This window comes from Meleagris gallopavo, chromosome 2, assembly GCF_000146605.3.
Source record: "Meleagris gallopavo isolate NT-WF06-2002-E0010 breed Aviagen turkey brand Nicholas breeding stock chromosome 2, Turkey_5.1, whole genome shotgun sequence".
Classification (NCBI taxonomy): domain Eukaryota; kingdom Metazoa; phylum Chordata; class Aves; order Galliformes; family Phasianidae; genus Meleagris; species Meleagris gallopavo.
Genome location: NC_015012.2, coordinates 29,194,912 through 29,213,298, shown reverse-complemented (window position 1 = coordinate 29,213,298; position 18,387 = coordinate 29,194,912). Strand labels below are relative to the sequence as shown.

Below are 18,387 nucleotides of genomic sequence, written 5' to 3'. Positions count from 1 at the left end.
CTGTCACAGTGCCACGAGGGGAAATCAGTTGTGAAGAAACGCAGTGATGTGGAAAGAGGCAGCGGCCACCAGATCCTGCCTCCTGGCAGAAATGGAGCTTGGGTAAGGCACAGAAGTGTTCTGACTCTAAAGTGGATGTTGTCATCACTGTCTGCAAATAAGAAAGATGAAAATAATTTCAAATGTTCTTGGCGTCCCCCAAAATGCCTTCATTAACCTTCTTTTCTTTTCAACTTCTGTGTAATTTAAAGCTCTCTCTTAGTTGAAGGCAAAGGAAGAAAATTAAGCAATGGCTAACCTTTTTTAAAGAAACACTGAATGTATCATCTCTTATATTTTTCTATAAATAGGGCATTATTTTCCTAAGCCAACTCACTGCAGGGTAATAGCCCATAGTTTACTACAATGGCAAAATAGGTGGCCATTAGCAATAAGTAACTCATGTATTATAAAACAGCCCCATTAAAGAGAACCACCCATGTTGGCTCATGCAGTAGGACGCTGAAACAATATCTTCGGTGAACCAAAAGAATTTTGCACTACAGAGCAAGCCTTGCACAGCCTGGCCATGCTGCCCAAACTATCTGGCACTGGCTCCTTCCAGGTATCAGTGACATTCTGTGAGGAGACCCATCTGAGCATCTTGACCCAGGGGAAATTAGAGACATCCCACATAAGACTTGACCAGAGGCACAGAAACCACTCTAAAAGCTGGATGAGTGCTGTTTGAACTGCCAAGGAGGCAAATCTTGTGGTCCTGACTTGTGATGGCATTAAGTGACTTGAACAGCAATGACATCAAGACAAGAGGAGTGGATGGTTCCTTGTTTCTTTATCTGCTGCGCATCCAAAGTGGTTTTGCCAGAATAAGGACTTTCCAATATTAGCACTGCAAGGGCAAACAGAAAGGCATTCTTTTACAACTGCTATGTACATCCCATAGCAGTTTGGACTTATTGTCCAGCTGTAGTTTGATTATCTCTTTCCATTGGATTTCAGAAATATTATGTAACTGACACTGAGAGACACATGGAGTTATGTGAGTAAAAGCAAGTAAATGTAAGTGCAACAAGGAGAAGAGGAGTCAGCTGCTTTCCCCCTGTACTTAGCACTGGTGAGGCCACCCCTCAAGCATTGTGTTCGGTTTTGGGCCCCTCACTTCAAGAAAGGGCCGAGAAGGGCAATGAAACTGGTGGTGGGTCTGGAGCACAAGTCTTATGAGGAGTGGCTGAGCGAGCTGGGATTGTTCAGTCTGGAGAAGAGGAGGCTCAGGGGAGACCTCATTGCACTCTACAAATCTCTGACAGGAGGTCGTGATGAGGAGGGTTTGGCCTCTTCTCCCAGACAACAAACAGGACCCGAAGAAATGGGCACAAGTTGTACTAGAGGAGGTTTAGATTAGACATGAGGAAAAACTTTTTCTCTCAGAGAGTGGTCAAGCACTGGAACAGCTGCCCAGAGAGGTGGTGGAGTCGCCGTCCCTGGCAGTGTTCAAGAGGCACCTGGATGAGGAGCTATGAGATGTGGTTTAGTGGCTTGTGGTAGCAGTGGTGATGGGAGGACAGTTGGACTAGATGATCTTGCAGGTTGTTTCCAACCTTGTGATTCTATGATTCTATGACTAATGGGTCCAGAAGCAAAACACGATGTTTAATGAGTCTGCATGTACTGTCAATGGGGCAAAGCTCCTGTCAAAACTTCAGCTGTAAGCATGGTTGAAATGTTACTGAACTAGTAACTGCAGTGGAGGGAAGGGATCAGGGCATAACAGTAACTCTGGTAATTGAGTTGTTTTCTCTTGTTTTCAGTTGATGAGTAACTGACTTTGATATAAGGGAGGTGTTTTGTGCTTGTCTATGGACACTGAGCTATCACTTTACTTCTCAGCCACCATGTCCTGTTCCAACCTGCTAAATTGGGGAGAATGCTATTTATTTAAAAAGAAATATAGCACAACTGAGATGGAAGTGGTTGAAGTGATGACGTGGACTTGTAAGCTGGAAAAGAAGAGAAGATTTTAGGAGGCACAAAACTGGACCTTGGGAGACTGATTTAGTTGCCTGCTAACCAATGTATTTCTTACGTGATCTTAAGCACGTCACTTAATCCTGAGTTTCACTATGTGCCCATGTAATGGGGAGAAATATTTTCTGATGCCCTCTGGCAATGAAGCTGTGAGTGGGGACATGGTAAGCTTGTAAGTAAAATATTCTAAGTGATATCAACAAATAATTAGTTATGGTTCTGACTGGAATATTACTTGTAACAACACAGGACACATTTGCAAAGAACCTCACATCTGAAGGAAAAGGAGAAAAAAAAAGAAAGAAAAAGGGGGAAAAAAAGAAAAAAGAAAAAGAAAAAGCTCTTCATTTTTTTTTGAGTTTTCAAATAATATGATAGCTGTTTCCTACAGGAAGGTAGTAGGAAAGAAATATTTGAGAACACAAAGGTACGCTTTGGTATCACTGGGATTTTTTTGTGTTGTGTTGTTAGATGTCAAAACTGCACCTATTTGGTTTTGGTGGGTTTTTTTGTTTGTTTGTTTTTGTTTTTGTTTTTTTTTTGTGTTTTTTTTTGTGATTTTTTCAGCATTGTAATGAGATAACACTGTGGGATTTTACAGCTATTTTAGGCAACCAGAGAGAAAGAGTATAGAAGTATAAATGGCTTTTGCATCTTAGCATTTCCCTATGAGAGTAAGGGGTAAAAGCATTTGCTTGATGGATTTAGGTGGCTGGTATCTGCAGTACCCAAACTGCCTGATTGACTCTATCTGCCATGGGACAAAACTTTTGACAATCCCAATATTACCAGTGGCATCTGAAAAATAAGCAGACTGTGAGCAATATGTCCAGATGAATTTTGAAAGTCTTCGTACTACAGCTTTCGAGAGAGAATCCAGAAAAATCCATCTCCAATACCGTTAGCATTCATTCAGGTTAGGATTTCTGCTGCTTTGTAGTGACTGTGAGGTCCTAGTAATTTAGATACATTTGTCATTTAGATTTTCCGGATCATTATCAGCTATTCACCAAAAACAATGAAGATAAAACAGAGATAAAACAGATTGGATGACATCAAGGAAAAGGCAAGCTGTGTGAAAGAATGGCTTCTGATCCAAATGCAAGAGAATTTACCATTCTTTAAGTCCTTGGTAAATTTATTTGTAATATTTACTTATCTCTGTTTTCACAATAGAAGTAACTGGTAAGTATTCAAAATATGTGCTGCAGTTATTCAAAATCTGTTATCATATAATAAAGTACATTCTGCGATATTGGCAGTTATGGGTTAAGCTACTGGGGGACTGCTTGCCTACATTTTCACATTCTTTTTCCATTAGTGTTTGCCTATTGGTGTATTTGATATCTGGGGTCTGAAGACTTTGAAACCAAGAATTTTGAGCAGTTCTGTATAATTATGCAAAAGAGCAGCTTCAGTATTATTTCAATCAGCATGTTTTCAAATTGGAATGAGGAAGAAATTAGTTATTAAGGGCTCTATTATGCAAAATGATCAGTGAATCCTCATGGAATTATTTTTTATAAATGATTGAATATATTTCAAAAACTGTATTTTTCTCACTTTGTTGGGTTTATATTTTTTCTTATGATATTGCTGAAGGTTGCAGCTTTGCCATATAGAGCACTCTGCGTGCACTAAGGACAGCTGGGTCTTTAGAGAGCTAGAGGTGAGTTTCAGTGCCCTAGAGGAGCCACCTCCATCAGCACCTCTCTATCACAGATGTTAGCTGTGAAACTGGCCCTAACTACAGGAAGATTCAGGCATCTTGCCCTCTGCTGCAGTGCACTGCCTCATTTACAAGTGATTTTCTGGTGGGCTTTTGTGCAGAAGGCTGCGGTTGCAGCTTTTGCTGAACTCTTTCTAAACATGTATGCCAGTGGAGGCAGAGTAGAATGATACCGTCATAGCCACTTAGCAAAACTTTAAAGGGATTGGGCCATAGGAGGCAGGTAAGGCACTGTTGTGTGCTTATTTTGGGACTCGTGCATGTTAATGCATGTTAATTCAGTAGATGCTGGGAGTAATAAACAGAGAGGAGCCAGCATTTAGTACTGCCCATCTCTATCACACACAGGCAAACCAGAAATGAACATGGCAGATGAATAATCCAATCAGTCTTCGTGAGCTGAGGTGCTCTCTGCGCTCACCTCACTGAGATACTGCTTTTCAGCACTTGTCTCCATTTCCACAGGCATGGTAACGTAAATGGTTAAAAACAAAACCAGAACTAAACAAACAAAACTTTATTAGAGGGAGGGAATGCGTAAGTCATGTAAATAGATGAAAATAAGTTCTATGATTGGAATTTTCCTTGTGCAGAAATGCTCACTGCTGCTAGTTTACTTAATAATGAGGAGAGAGGGGGATGTAACTACTGTCCTTTTTTCAAGCTATTTCTTGTTTCTCATTGGATGTTTATTTCAAATATCTCATTCTGAAAAAAGGAATTAAAAATGAGACTCCTACTGCTGCTGTTTCTGTGAGAAATATTGGCTTTTTCATGAAATGTACTGATAGAATAGCCTTTTAATGATACCAGGCATTCATGTTATCGTTAAAATCTTATTTGCTTCCTTCTGAGTTCTCCTCAGGAACAGTTTGATGTAGATCTACTGCAAATTTCCACTGAAACTATACTGGAAGTTCAAAATCAGCTCCAAATAAGCAATTTAACACTCTGTACCTGAATTTGACCCAACTTGCACTACTTTAATGCAAACCGTAGAGCAGCTCTCTCTCAAAATATTTTGCAAACTCACTGGCAGAGATCAAGTATTCTAATCTTTGTGTCCTTTATAAGGTTACAGGAAGGACTTCAAGCACTGCAATAAGATGAGTGCTAATGCATCACTTCAAGTGAACAGTTTCATAAGCAAAACCTGTTGGAGAGGAGGCACTTAGTTAATATCTGAGACCTGGATCCATGCACTGAGTAGCAAACGTGAAAAGAATACTGAACAGCTTCCCAGTGACTGCATGAACAGGAATCCTTAAGGACAACAGGATATGCTAATGTAATTAAAGAAAATACATAGGTACTGAAAGCCCAAGTCATAAAGTACAAGCAGGCTTATTAAGTCACTGACTTTACAACCTTATTAAATAGTGCTCTTCAGAAACGCTGCCACAAAGCTGCATTACTTCAAGATTTGCAGTCTGAGCCAAACTAGAACGTTTTGAATTTTAGCCTACTTTCTTCCAAAACATCATAACTAAGTAGGAAAAAGCCTTCTGACTCCGTCACATCATCCCTAGCTATGGCTAAGCCAGATTTTGATACTCTCACAGCTGTTCTTGCCCCAGGAAATCCTGCATGGGTTTGTTACTGATGATCTTCTAATCTTGGAGTTATTACTTTTATTACTATTATAATCAGTGCTTAAATCATGAGGTGTCATACTCTTTGGCAGTGTACGAGGCTTCTGTACTCAATGCTTTGTGGCTCTTGTATCACTATGGTTTGACACCAACATTAATTTATTTCAAGCAGTCTTTTTCAGTAAAAGGCAAACTGAAAGAATTCCACACCCTGCTGCTACAACTTTCCTGCTGTTTCTCTGTCTCATTGTTCTGAAGTAAACCTTCTCTCTTTCTAGTTCAGAAATTGGAAAGCAACATGACAGATCCTAATTCCTTCTCATGAGAATGACATTCTGATATTACTGTTGTTTGGGATTTTTTTCACTTTGAGGTGGACTAGCAAGAGAGGCTGGAGATCTAATTTGATAGCAGCTTTTAATTTTGCTGCAATTTGCTTGTTCAAGCTGACTGAGTAATTCAGTTTGTTGTTGACCTAGTTCCAGTTGTAAAAGATGAGACTATTTGTTCTCACAGAAGTTTTATCCTTTGGCCCTTAGAATAATTAGATTTTTTGAAAATATTTGCCATAGATTATTAATAAATGTTATAGTGTTTTGCTGAGTTCCTTACTTCATATTTTGTTTGTACATAGCCTTGATGGTGAGTCTTTTTTAATTGTAAGGCGTAATTACTATGCGGAAGGGCGACATTGAAATTCAGCAGTGAACTAGATTTTGATCAGCATGGCACATGACATTGTTGTCACAGATACTGTGGCTTCATTGCATGTTTCTTTCCCTCCAGCAATAATGAGGCAAATGCATTCACTGTAATTAGAGATTAGAAACCTGTAGTGTGTAATTGGTTCTGCTATGCTGAGCAGAATGAGTGTCCTTTTTAAAAAGTAGAAGACAGAAAAGCAAGTTAACTGAGCGATCTGTGTAGTCTCCTGCCTGTCCTGCCATCCCCTACAGGTGACTGATTCTTGCTCGCTTGCTCTCACTTCAGCGCTCCTGAGAGGAGCAATCAGTTCCTGCAAAGTTTCTCAAAGCAGTTCACCTGACTTCTAACAGGTTTCTGGGGAGGACCTGGATCCAGCCTTCCTTGAATAAAAGCTCTGAGGGAGATGGCTATGACTTTTCTGGTTCCACCTATCGTGGGAATTTACCCTGGCTCCATCAGTGTGTGACTAATTTCCTGGACAGGTAAGCTGACATAAAACTCTGGTGTAGGTAAGGAAAACTAAATTGTTGCTGGTTATGTATTCCAGTGGTCTTAAGGTAATTTCAGCAGTATTTGATGGTACTTGGGATCTGGGTGCAAATCCAAGGAGTTGCTGCTTGGCTAGAAGTTTGTAGGACTCTTGGATGTACACCTGAAGTGCCTCCAGTAGGTCTCTAGGGTGGCAAAATCAGCAGAGCAACATTCCTGGAGCTGCTCAGTGATTAACAATGAGGGCTATAATAACATGTTCACCATAAACATTTCTGCTGTTTCCCCTCCCAGGCATGTATTGCAAAAGAGTCCACGGAGACCTTTGTGGCATCCCTATCCAGCAGAGCCTGTGGCTGCTCTGCCTGGCTGCCAAGGGAGCCACAGGGATGTGGGGAGAGGCAGCTAGCTTGCCAGGGGAGCTGGCTCAGCCTTGAGAAAGAAAGCGGGCCCAGGGGAGTGGGAGGGAACAAAGTGAAAAACGCTGTAGATGCAGCTTTTGGATTCAAATGAGAGAGTGGCTCTTTGTGGGCTTTATTTGTAAGGGTTTTCAGAGATATCCTTTTTGCCACCCAGAATGCTGTTAAGCAATTACAAAATGTTAGCTGCGATTTCAGACATTTACGCAATCAGCTGTTACTGGGACACTGGTGATCAGAGCTGAAGGCTTCCTCTCTGTGTCGTATTTTCAGCACTTTGTGCTTTATCCCAGGCCAGACGGTATTTTTGTAGTCTCAATTAATGGATGTATATTCTTGCTAGAATCTGACTTTATTTTATTTTATAAAAATATTCTATCCCTTGGGACAGGGACAGAAATGTGTGCCACATACATAGAGGTATTAGATAGTTATCTGCAGTTAAGATGTTGAACTTCCGGTATATGGAGGTAGTTGTGCAGAATCAAAATGAATCCTTAGTGATTTGCTGCCACATCAAAGTGAGGAGTTGCTCTCTCCCACCATGTTCATCAGCAGTGTGATGTAGAATATGGGAAATAGCTTGAGGGTGTGCAGTGATGTTCTGTCTCTAAATGTGGCACCCTCTGTGCACCAGAGAGAATGCAAAGAGAGAGTAAATTAGAAGAGAATACAAGTGGAGGATGGGGTGAGAGGGAGTGACCTCTGGGCACAGCTGGATGGCTTCAAGGATCTGGAGTAAGATGGAGTGAAAGTTTCAGGACGATCTGTCTTCAGCAAGAGGCCAGCTACAAAAGCTGTGCCCTCTCATTGCACTTAGGCTAATTGCATGGACATTCATCTTCAGTCTTATTTTTTGCACAAATTATTATTTCCACTCTCCTTCCTTCTCTCATCTCTGCTTCCTCTCCAAGAGAGAGAACGAGGCATGCGTATGGGTTGATGCTTCGAGAGGGATGAGTACTGAGAACTCAGACCAACGAAAGCTAACCATAATCTCAAAGACCACTGATAAGGAATAAAACATTTAGTTTTAAACAGACTTAAGCACTTCAAAAAACAAATGAGCATTCTGATTTTTTTATGTAAAAACAGATGTTGACCTCTGCACAGTAAGATTTTCCCAGACTTCTGCTTCCAAAATAGAAATTTTCACTCACTTTGCCCTTCTTTGGATTTTTCACAGAATCACAAGGATTGAAAGCGACCTCTAGAGATCATTGTGTCCAACCCCCTGCTAAAGCAGTTCTCTACAGCAAGACACACTGGAAAGCATCCAGCTGGGTCTCAAATATCTCTAAAGAAGATTCCACAGGCTCTCTGGGCAGTCTGTTCCAGTGCTCTGTCACCCTCACAGTAATGAAATTCCTCTTTGTGTTGGTGTGGAACTTCCTGTGTTCCAGTTTCTGCCCATTGCTCTTTGTTCTGTTGCTGTGCACCACCAAAAAGAGTCCAACCCCATGGACTTGATTCTCAGCTTCGTTATTTATAAACAGTGATGACATCCTCTTTCACTCTTCTCTTCTCCAGGCTGAACAGACCCAGGTCTCTCAGCTTTTCTTCATAAGGAAAATGTTCCTGGCCCTTTATCATCTTTGTTGCCTTCCACTGAGTTCTTTTTCTATTCTCTTCCTGCTTACATTGAAAGCAGGACAGCACCATGGGCCTGACCCTAGGTATTCAATAGCTGATAAGAGTACAGGGCCATTCCTCAGATCTAAGTGATGCTGAGCAATTTCTCTGCTTCAGGTTTTCAGTGCAAAAATCCATGCTCACTAATGCAGCTCATTAATGCCTGAGAGTAACCTTCAGGTTATCTATAATACTCTCTGAACCAGACATGCAAGTTTAGCATCTGTTTTTAACTGGTAATTGTGAGTATCTATGGCCTGTTTTCAGAGGTGACTTACATGCTTAAATCCTAATGAGTTATTTTTAAGCTAGAATGTCCTAGTTTCAACTTCAGGTTCACCTACTGGACCTTGTTATCAATTCTTAGAGGAAAGATTGATTTTTAATAAAATGAAAAAAAAAAAAAAAGGAGCAAAAAGTACAATTAGAACTCTTAATGTTTATCAAGGGCATGGAACCATTATAAGATTTAAGCCAGTGATCATTAGAGATAACCTTTTTTCTCCTGGGAGGTACTGCTGTTAGGTATACAATGAAATGGAACAATGCTCTGTCTTCAGGTCCATTGAAGAGCCTCTACTTTGTTGAAATGATGTTGTTTTTAAACAGGGCTTGGTGTGCTGCCATTAACTTGGTTTCACACCTCTTTTGTGCTTTCGTTGCCCCAGGCCGAATGGTTTCAGCATTGCATGCTTCCTCTGTTATGGAATCTGACCATACTGCTCCAGGCTACCTGCACAGGAGAGGAAGAGACTGCTGTAGTTCCTGCTAACCCGGGGTGCTTCATCTCCATCTGAGATCTTCTGTAAAAACAAATGCACAACCCTCCTGTGGGTGAACCTGTGATGATAAGATGGGCAGGGAAACGTTACTGCTCTGTACTGTTAAATACATGGCTCCAGATCTTTGTTCTCTTCCCCATTTGGGCAAATTAACTTCTCCTGCAGCTTGTGCTTTTCCCCTGTCAGACGTGCTTTTCACAGTCTTTCACTGTGCTCACGTCAACTTCATGGCTTGCTGGTGTGCCCACTACTAAACTTACACCTAGATTCGAGAACTTTGGAACAGAAGTCCAGGCAGAGCTGTAAAGGAATTATTTATCTGCTGTAGAAGAGCTAGGACTATAGAATATTGTCAGTGGCATATATCTCAGGGGCAAGAATTTATTGAGTGGCACAGGACTCCTGAAGAGGATCAGTATATGAACAGAAGTTAATTTGTTGTTGTGGCTGAATGGTGCAGAGAAACGTGGTCCCGTGGGCGTAGCAGAATTGATAACAAGCCAAAGAATAGCAACATCAGGAAATAGTAACAGCAATGCACAGCTTGCTGTAAAAGTAGTGCCTACAAGAGTGGATACAAACGAGACAAGATGCTCAACCTTGCACCAAGTCAGTACCCGGTGAATTATGCTGTGTACAACTCCCCTGCAAAACAGCAGGAGAGCTGGAGATCATGCTTACACTGACCACTAGATAACTGAGAGTTGTTTTGGTTAAAATATTCCTATATCCCCCCACCCATTTTGAGGACAAACACAAGTAGATGTGTGTGCCCATGTGAAAGAGCTGAAGCAACAGTTCATAGCCTCTGTAGCTGAAGCTCTTTGCACACAGAAACATCCTGACTTCGAGAATAAATAATTAAACTGGTAGGTGGAGAAATGCCATCAGGATTAACACATCTCAAGCCACGTGGTTTTCAATGAGACAGAAAGAAACAATGTCATTAAATGCTTGTTTTTGTTTTTAAAACCTCAAGTTTTAAAAAGGAATTACTTGAAATATTTTAAAGTTTATAAAGGAGATTTGAATGGGAAAATACCTCATATTCCAACACTTAAATGAGTGGTAGTCTTTCCCTTTTAGGCTCACAGTGGCCATGTTTCAGAATTCATTCATCAGTTCAGATGATGGGCGTTTTGACTTTTACAAAAAGTTAGAGGTTCAGCCATTTTCCTGTTCTATACGATGCCAAGGGAAATGATTTATACACCAGACCTGTTTCTAGTGCTTGTTCCATACCCATGATGGCGAAAGCCCTCTTTCACCTCCCCTTCTAGAAATGCTCCTTCAGAAAATATTTATGCTATCTCAAGTAAGAAGTTATATAAAGCTACTGCTTTTGTTTCACAGGAGCTTTGGAAACGGTCTAGTCTCAACTTGTTTCTAATGTCATTAAAACTGCCTGTGTTCTCCTTTTTACTTCTCTAGCAACTTCTGAAAAAAGGAACTTAGCTTTGTGAAGTGGAATTAGTAGAAACTGTACTGGACAGGTACAAAGACCCTTTGTCTGCTTATTAAAAAATATACATATGTATATGCATGTATGTAAATTTAGCTTTTCAGTCCGCAAGTATATGGCAGCTGGTAGCGATCCCTGAGTAGAAAAACAACACAACCCGCTAGAGGGAGCTCGGACACAGTTTCTGAGACTAGCAAGGAGCTGCTCTACCTCATTCCGTTTGTGTTTTGTAAGCCATTCGTGTTGGTGCGGTTTCTGTGTGGGCAGAGGCAGACGTTGTATGCTGAAAAGCACATTGAGCTTTCAATTGCAGACAACTTGCAAAAGACTGAACTGGACCAGGGAGGTCTCGAATTTTAATTTGCTTGTCAGCCAGAATCAGTAGATATTACCATATCATAAAGATATTATCAATCATAAAGATGGGTCAGAAGTGGTACGTTTCCATCCTTGCCTGTCTCTCCTCTCTTAGTGTTTTCCTTCCCTTCATCAGATCCCCAGATGCATATATTTCTGCAGGTCCCACTCCCACAAACTGCTGCACTTCCCCAGATCTGTGTGACCTGATCTAGGTGTTCCTGCTCCAGCAGAGAAACTGGACTAGATGATCCTTCGAGCTCCCTTCCTGTCCCTGACATTCTGTGATTCTGTGATCTTCTACCTTCCTGTTTTTGTAACTCTCTTCACCAAAATACCATCTTTTGCCCCTGCCCACCTACTGCATGCCCTCAACGTAAGCCACTCACTTACCTAAAGTACATCAGATTTCACCAACACTTTGTGCTTCATTTTATCCTCTCCCCTTATCTTTTCTTTTTCTACCATGCTGAGCTGCAAGTGCAGGTTGCTGCACCACCTGGCTTGCTGCTGCAGGCAATTTGAGAGGAGCAGTTGAACACACCAGGTGTAGCAGTGAGGTTCTGTTGACTGGCTATAATTACTGTTGTGAAAGTACTTACCTAATGTTCAGGAAGTTACTAATGAGCAAAGACTTATAAATATGCTTCTCTGGTAGCCAAGTTACCAATCGTCAGGTAGTCCCTGTCCTCCCCTCACACAGTAGCTGCTGACATGGAAATATTTATTCCTCTTCAGATAAGAGCTGGCACAATGGAGACTTTGAATCTGCTACTGTAGATACATAAGATATTTGGGTTTTGTTTCCTTTAAAAAACTCTTGCGAAAATTGTGTGCCACATCTTGAAAGTCTCTTTGCTGGAGAATCATGAATTTAGAAAAGTCATCTGAACCACCTGGGGCAGTTGCAGGCACCGTGCTCTACAGGAGGAGGTGAGAGAATATCGGACCGTGGCCTTTGTCCTTTACCCACTTTGCATATGTTCAGCTGTACAGAGAAAATAGTATCTTCAGCTCATTATTTTCCACGAGTCAAGCAAGTTTTTACAAGTGCCAAGACAAGATGGTGTTGCTGAAGTAAAGCCTTAAATAAGCGATTCTCAGTCCACTCAGGACACATTGATTCCACCTCAGAAATTCAGAAAAGAGGAGAGAGTTGTCTGTGTAAGTGAGGCTCCACTGTGACATAAACCCATGCTGGGCTCTACGCAGACTTTGCAAACAGTCACCTGGGGGTTGGAAGTATGTCCACAGTGACAAAGTATGCTTCACTGCAGGTATTCCTGCACTGAAGGACCACTTGGTTCTTTAGTATTTCTCAAAGTCCATTTAGTGGCCCTCCATGCTGCTGAACACTCCAGCTTGATAAAATGAGGAGAATTTGCTGGCTCTGCATTACATGCTGTGTGTTTGTTCTTTCCATCCTCACAGTAAATGCTACGTGTGCCAGCTACTAAATCTAAACTCAGTGACAGTGGTCTGAGGGCTAGCCTTCTGTTTTCTACAGATTGAACAAAAAAGCAAATAGTTTATCATTCTTGTGGCAATTCTCAGAAAACCTCCTTGATAGGACATATTTCTGAGTTGCAGATTTTGGAAAATGTGCCCAATTCTAAAATTACAGACACCAGAAATCCATTAGGATCTTTTCTGCAAGGAAGATGTCTGCCAGTGTGTAAAACTGGACAATCTAAGTCCCTCTTTGCATGAAAGCAGACTGCGTACAAACTGAAAGAAGAGAAGTATTTGTGGGTACTCTGTCTGAACACTGACACAGCATTCAAATGCACTGAACAGAGGCACGTGGGTGTGCGACCAGGCCTGGCTGGCCACCAAGCAGTTCTGTAGGCAACTGAAGCCAGCAAACCACAGCATGTGACTGAGAAACTGTATGTTTGTGCCTGCAAGCAGATATAGCTAGTTAGTGCAAATACGTATTTTTCCCTCTAGAATAACACGGCTTAAGTAAGATACAAGAAACATTCAGTTTAAAGAATATTTAGAACCTGTTGTTGCACTCATGAGGTAGTTGAGAGAAAGGTGGCTAGGGAATTTTACAGTTCACTCCACTGCTGCAGATTGCAGATGGTAAAGAGCAGGTGAGCTTGTGGTCCATCTGCTCACTTTTGCAATAACACATTGCATCCTCACAGTCAATGTCCTGGTGTTCTGCTCTGCATACTTGAATGCGCAGTTCCAGGAGTCCTATCCACTGGTGCTTACCAAATCACTGCCCTCATCCTCCCACCAAATCTTTTGCTGTGAGGATTGAGTGGTGTCAGCCACGTTTGCTCAGGTGCACAGTCCCTAGAAGTCACATCCTCAGACATTTGCAAAGCGTTTTCCTGCCTCTGTAGCTATTTTTAGCTTAATAATATGGATGGGATCTCCTTGATTTTTCCCAGTAGGAGTCTCCATCCTTCTGGCTAATTCATTATTTTCTGGATTATTTTCATGGAACTCTCTGCAATTTATTAGTTTATTCATTGTAGTGAAGAGGCTGAACCAGAACACAATGTTTTAAATTAGACTTTCAAACGTTGACAGCACTGTATTTCCTTCTCTGTGATCTCATGATTCTGCATAGCTAATACATCCCACACTTGCCATTCACCAGGCAAAGCTTTTATTCCTGTCTCCCTCAGCACCACTACCTTCCATGTTTTAACCTCCCACTGAATGTCTGAAACTCAGATTGCTTCTCCAATACAGCCTGAATTTTCTTAATCTTCTCACTTTGTAATTTCTTAGCTGCCTTCGAATTTGGAGTCCAACTCTGGGAGCTTCAGATGACCTTTAGAGGTCCCTTGCAACTCAAAAGAGTCTACGATTCTGTGAATTATTTCTGTGCACCTAAGGGAGGTATTTTAAGTGCTTACCTTATGGCCACATTTCAAACGTTAGACTGTTGTCACCAAAATGGCTGGTGAGATGTCAAGTAGGACAGAGCCCTGCAGAACCTACCAAGAGCACCATCTTTTAGCTATTTATCTCTAATGTGCAATGTGGTCACATGTATTATATGGTGTTCTGATGCAAGTTTTGTTGTTGTTCAGTGTTATCAGAGAAATGTCCTCTTCTCCTATGCTTTCCTGTTTGGTCTCCATAAAAGAAAGCTAGGATATGACTCCACTACTGTGGGATTTTCAATCTTTTCATTCCTGCACACATTTCAGGTTCAGTCTGAGAACTGACAACTGCAGGATGTGTTGAATGACATCTGCTCTACCTCTGTGGGTCAAATCTGCATTTGTTTATTCTTGTAAGAGATTGCTTAGAGTTGGGTATGAAAGGGAAAGCGTATACACACGACTTATAAACGAGAGGGTTTGCAGGTGTCATAAACTCCCATCTGCTCTTTTGTAATCTCCAAATTTAGAAATAAGTAAAATAGGCAGAAATAACTTTGCTCAGTTACTATTACTTGGCTGAATACATATATATATATGTGTACCACAAATTCATTAATTTTTAAAAGTGTGAAGCATTTCAGAATACTTGGCTTTCGTTCCCATCGCTGAATTTCAATATTTGCACCCATTCTACTTCGTGCCCTTCATTTTTTTTTTGTCTTCAAAACAAACTCCATAAAACTGGCTTACCAGAAAATAAAATATTACCAAATATGTGGAAAGCAACTCCCTGTGGAATGAAAGTTAGGAAATGCAGTTCTTAATTTCAAGTTTATCTTTTTTTTTTTCAGGAGTTGCACTCAGTGTTCTTTAAGGGTCCTTTCCAACTCCGGATATTCTATGATTCTATCATTTGTTCTCCCACTCTAAATGGTTTGGTTTATTACATATTCAAAAGCTCTGTATGGCTTTTTGGAACATCTGATTATACAGCCATATTCTGCATACATTCAGAATAAGATACACTGCAGCACTGAGAGGCGGGGGCTTTGTTCCAGGAACATTTGTTCTCACATGCTTACAGTGCTGAGTAACTGCAGCTGGTAGGTAGGTGCCCGCCTTTCCTTTTTATTCCACATAAACTCACCACACAATTTTTCATACTCTGCAATGAATTATCCATGCATTATTAGATAGCCTTATTTCCCAACACCTCTGCCTAATCGTACGCTGTACATTTCTTGAGTCCTGCAGTAACTTTTGTAGTGATGCAACTCAGAGATCTTATTTTTTTCTCTGAGGTATGATACAATTACAACAATGGGTTTTTAAAAGCATTGCCTTCCTATAGCATTGTGCAATTGATAGCATATTGCACTCTTTCTGCTATCTTATTGTAGAAGTGATGGAACAACATCTCCATTTTGCACTCTAATAAACAAAACATATCTTGAAGTTATAACTGAGTAGAAGAAATTTAACCCTGGATTGGTGTACAAGGAGTATATAAATATTGAAAGCAAGGATTTTCTGAGGACACCAATGGCACCAAATGAAGAGAAACACAAGTGCTGTTGTAAATGCCTACAGACTCAAATCCTGCCAGAGGCTCTCGGTGGAACAGGAGAAGCTAGCAGAGGGAGGCATGCCCATTTTTACTAAAAGGATTGGAAAAGGTAAAGCTGATATGGGAGCCCAAGTGCGCTTCTTGGTCCCAAAGAAATGGGCAGGGCCTTCTAGTGACTAAAGTTATTTTAGACAGAGGTAGTCTGGTTTAAAGAGGCTTTAATTGAAGTGCTTCTAAATCTTTAAATATCTCTGTGCACATGAGTATTTAACAAAAATAAATCAGTACCTTCAAATCTGAAAATGAGACATTTAAAAAGAAACAGCTCATTTTTATAAGCTTCTAAAGCTGATCCAGGTGGGAACCTCCCTTGGGGAGCAGAAGCTGGCAGCAGATCTGGCATTTCTTGTCTTTTTATTGGACACAGGTAAACTGTAAGCCAACCCACAGCTTTCCCACAGAATCATTTTTGCAATCCTGCATTGGCGACACTAACCAGGGAGACAGGTTAACCTTTGCCTTTAGTCAAGACTGCTATAAGCCTTCCATGTAAAATCAGAGCCTTGACATTTCCTTGCTATTTTGAAACTTACCTGCCTGCTTCTCAGTTCCAAGGTCAGGATTGTAAACTGGCTTTTTGTTCTTCTCTTTAGGCAGAGTACTGGAGTGAAACTGCAGTTGTCTACAAACAGAAGGATTCGTCCAGCCAAATGTTTCTGCCAAGAAAAAAAGAAGTTGAAGCTGCAATTTTATTCAAACAAAATAATAGTTTTACCTCGTGTTTTGATGTCCCTCTCATTGATTTTTAAGTGTCCCCCTGCAGCTCTAAAAGTCTGATTTCTTGCTTGCATAAGCTGCAATCTATATGAATTGTTTTGCTCCAGTAGATATGTTTTAAAGAAATATAGCTGACACCGAAAGAGCAGAGGACATCTTGAGAGTTGTGATTTGCTAAGCAGGGTAATTCTACCTGATTTGGTGTAACATTTCAGTCCCTGAGAGGGTTCTCAGCCCTGCATACAAGCCTGCATTGCTGAGCCACTGTCTAGCAGTGCAGTGCAGGCCTTATTAACTGCATATAGCCCAAGGAAGCTTGTGCAGCCCTGATTCTTCACACATGATCCAATCAGAATAGTAGCTCTATAAATTGCTTTGGCTGTGGTGGGTTTTTTTTTGGTGGTGAGAGGGGATGAGATGTGAAAGAGGGATGATGAAAAGGAAGAAAGAGAGAAGACAAGAGAGAAAGAGAGGCAAGTTTCTGGAGCAAAAGGCTGAAGCAAGCTCACTGAGGATCCTAGCCAGTCCTGTTTACTTCAATATAGGGAAAAATCTCTGTCTCTTACTGTTGCAACTTCTTTTCAAAGCTTTTGCAAAGGAGAAGAGTGGAAGACCGAAGACAGTGTCTTCAAAGAAAACAGTCTTTATTTTGAGAATCGGAAGGAGAGGAAAATTAAGGCTGTATTAAGAGCACAGTTGGAAGTTATCCCAATGTGTAGGAAGGACGAGATGATAGCAAGAAACCAGCTCGCCCAGTGAGATGTTCAGTGACCTCAAACAAGAAACTGGTTTTGCATGCTGCTCTGTAAATCAGATCAACAAAATGATCTGGATTAATCAAGAACACAAAACCCATCTTTGTCCTTCCCCCCCCTCTTCTCCTTTGTTTTTTGTTAGACTGAGTTGTTTCATCAACACAGCTGATAGCGTAGGCCTACAAACTACAGCATCAGCACAACTCGAGGAGTGGAGCCAGTGCTTGGAGTGAGGATCTCCCATGCCTCTGGAGATGGAACATACAAAATGTATTCACGAAAGAGGTCAACCTTTACCACAAATCCAACACGGGAAAAGACAAGGATAAAGCAGAAAGAGCCTTGGAGGTAAAACTGGCAATGAGCTGAATGTGCACCAGCAGTGGGACGCTCACAGAGAAAAGGCAAATGTTTGGGCATGTAGAGATGGTGATCCACTCTGGCACATCACATCACCTTTTTAATCAATTTAGACCTGGGAAAGTTAACATGGGGGCTTAGCAACGGACACCAAGTTTCAAGAAAAAGGCAAACCACTGCAGAGTTGGGAAAACAAGAAGAAACGTAGATGTGTGAAACAAGCTGTGAGGAAAGATGAAAAGAATAAGTGCTTTTAACCTAGGGGAAGCTGAAAAGCATGGAAATTTCCAGCTTAGCAGCATTTTCTTCCTATATACTCCCCAGGAATGAAATCTTTTCTGAATGTCTGTCCTCTGGGAAGAGGAATCATTGCATATTCTGACTTGGAAGGGACCCATAAAGATCACTAAGTCCAACTCCTGGCTTCACACAGAACCATCCAAAGATCATAGCAGGGGCTGAACTTAAAGGATGTGGAGATGCAGGTTTGTGTTCCCAGTGATACAGCCTCAGTGCTGGAGGAGACGGCCTGGGGAGTGGTGTGAGGCTTCCGTCACTGTGGGTCTTAGGCTCACAGGCCTCTGTCAGGGCTGATTTAGGTACGGCAGGGAGAGAGCATCCGTAGCCTCACCGGGCAACTATTTGTTTTCATTTGGGAGGAAACCGACTGCGTTTTACCTGTAGGTAATTACGCTTTCCTTTCTGATCAACAGCAGCTCTCAGTTCGTCGGCAGGACTGACCCGAAACGCGCACGTCGCTCATTGGCAGCGGCATTGGCTGCCCTGCTAAGCAGAACGCCGGCCGCGAGCACAGAACAGCGGGAACGGCCGCCCACACAGCGGCAGCGCTAGACGCCAACGGCCGCCCCTCGAGCTGGGCGTGG

The 18,387-nt window shown here is 41.5% G+C and overlaps 1 long non-coding RNA gene across 3 annotated transcripts in view; it reads right to left on the bottom strand.

Annotated features, from left to right (window-relative positions):
* Positions 1–18,381, bottom strand: part of LOC109365953 — a 30,853-nt gene extending 12,472 nt beyond the window's left edge. For 2 of the 3 annotated variants that reach the window (XR_004158847.1, XR_002111867.2), the window contains exons 1-5: positions 18,182–18,381; positions 16,205–16,327; positions 9,087–9,324; positions 763–889; positions 1–151 (exon numbers count right to left, since the gene is read on the bottom strand). This is a non-coding gene — a long non-coding RNA (uncharacterized LOC109365953). Of the gene's footprint in view, positions 152–762; positions 890–9,086; positions 9,432–16,204; positions 16,328–18,181 lie in introns of all 3 variants that reach the window. The other variant, XR_002111873.2, reaches the window with a different exon arrangement.
* Between the last annotated feature and the right edge of the window lie 6 nt (positions 18,382–18,387).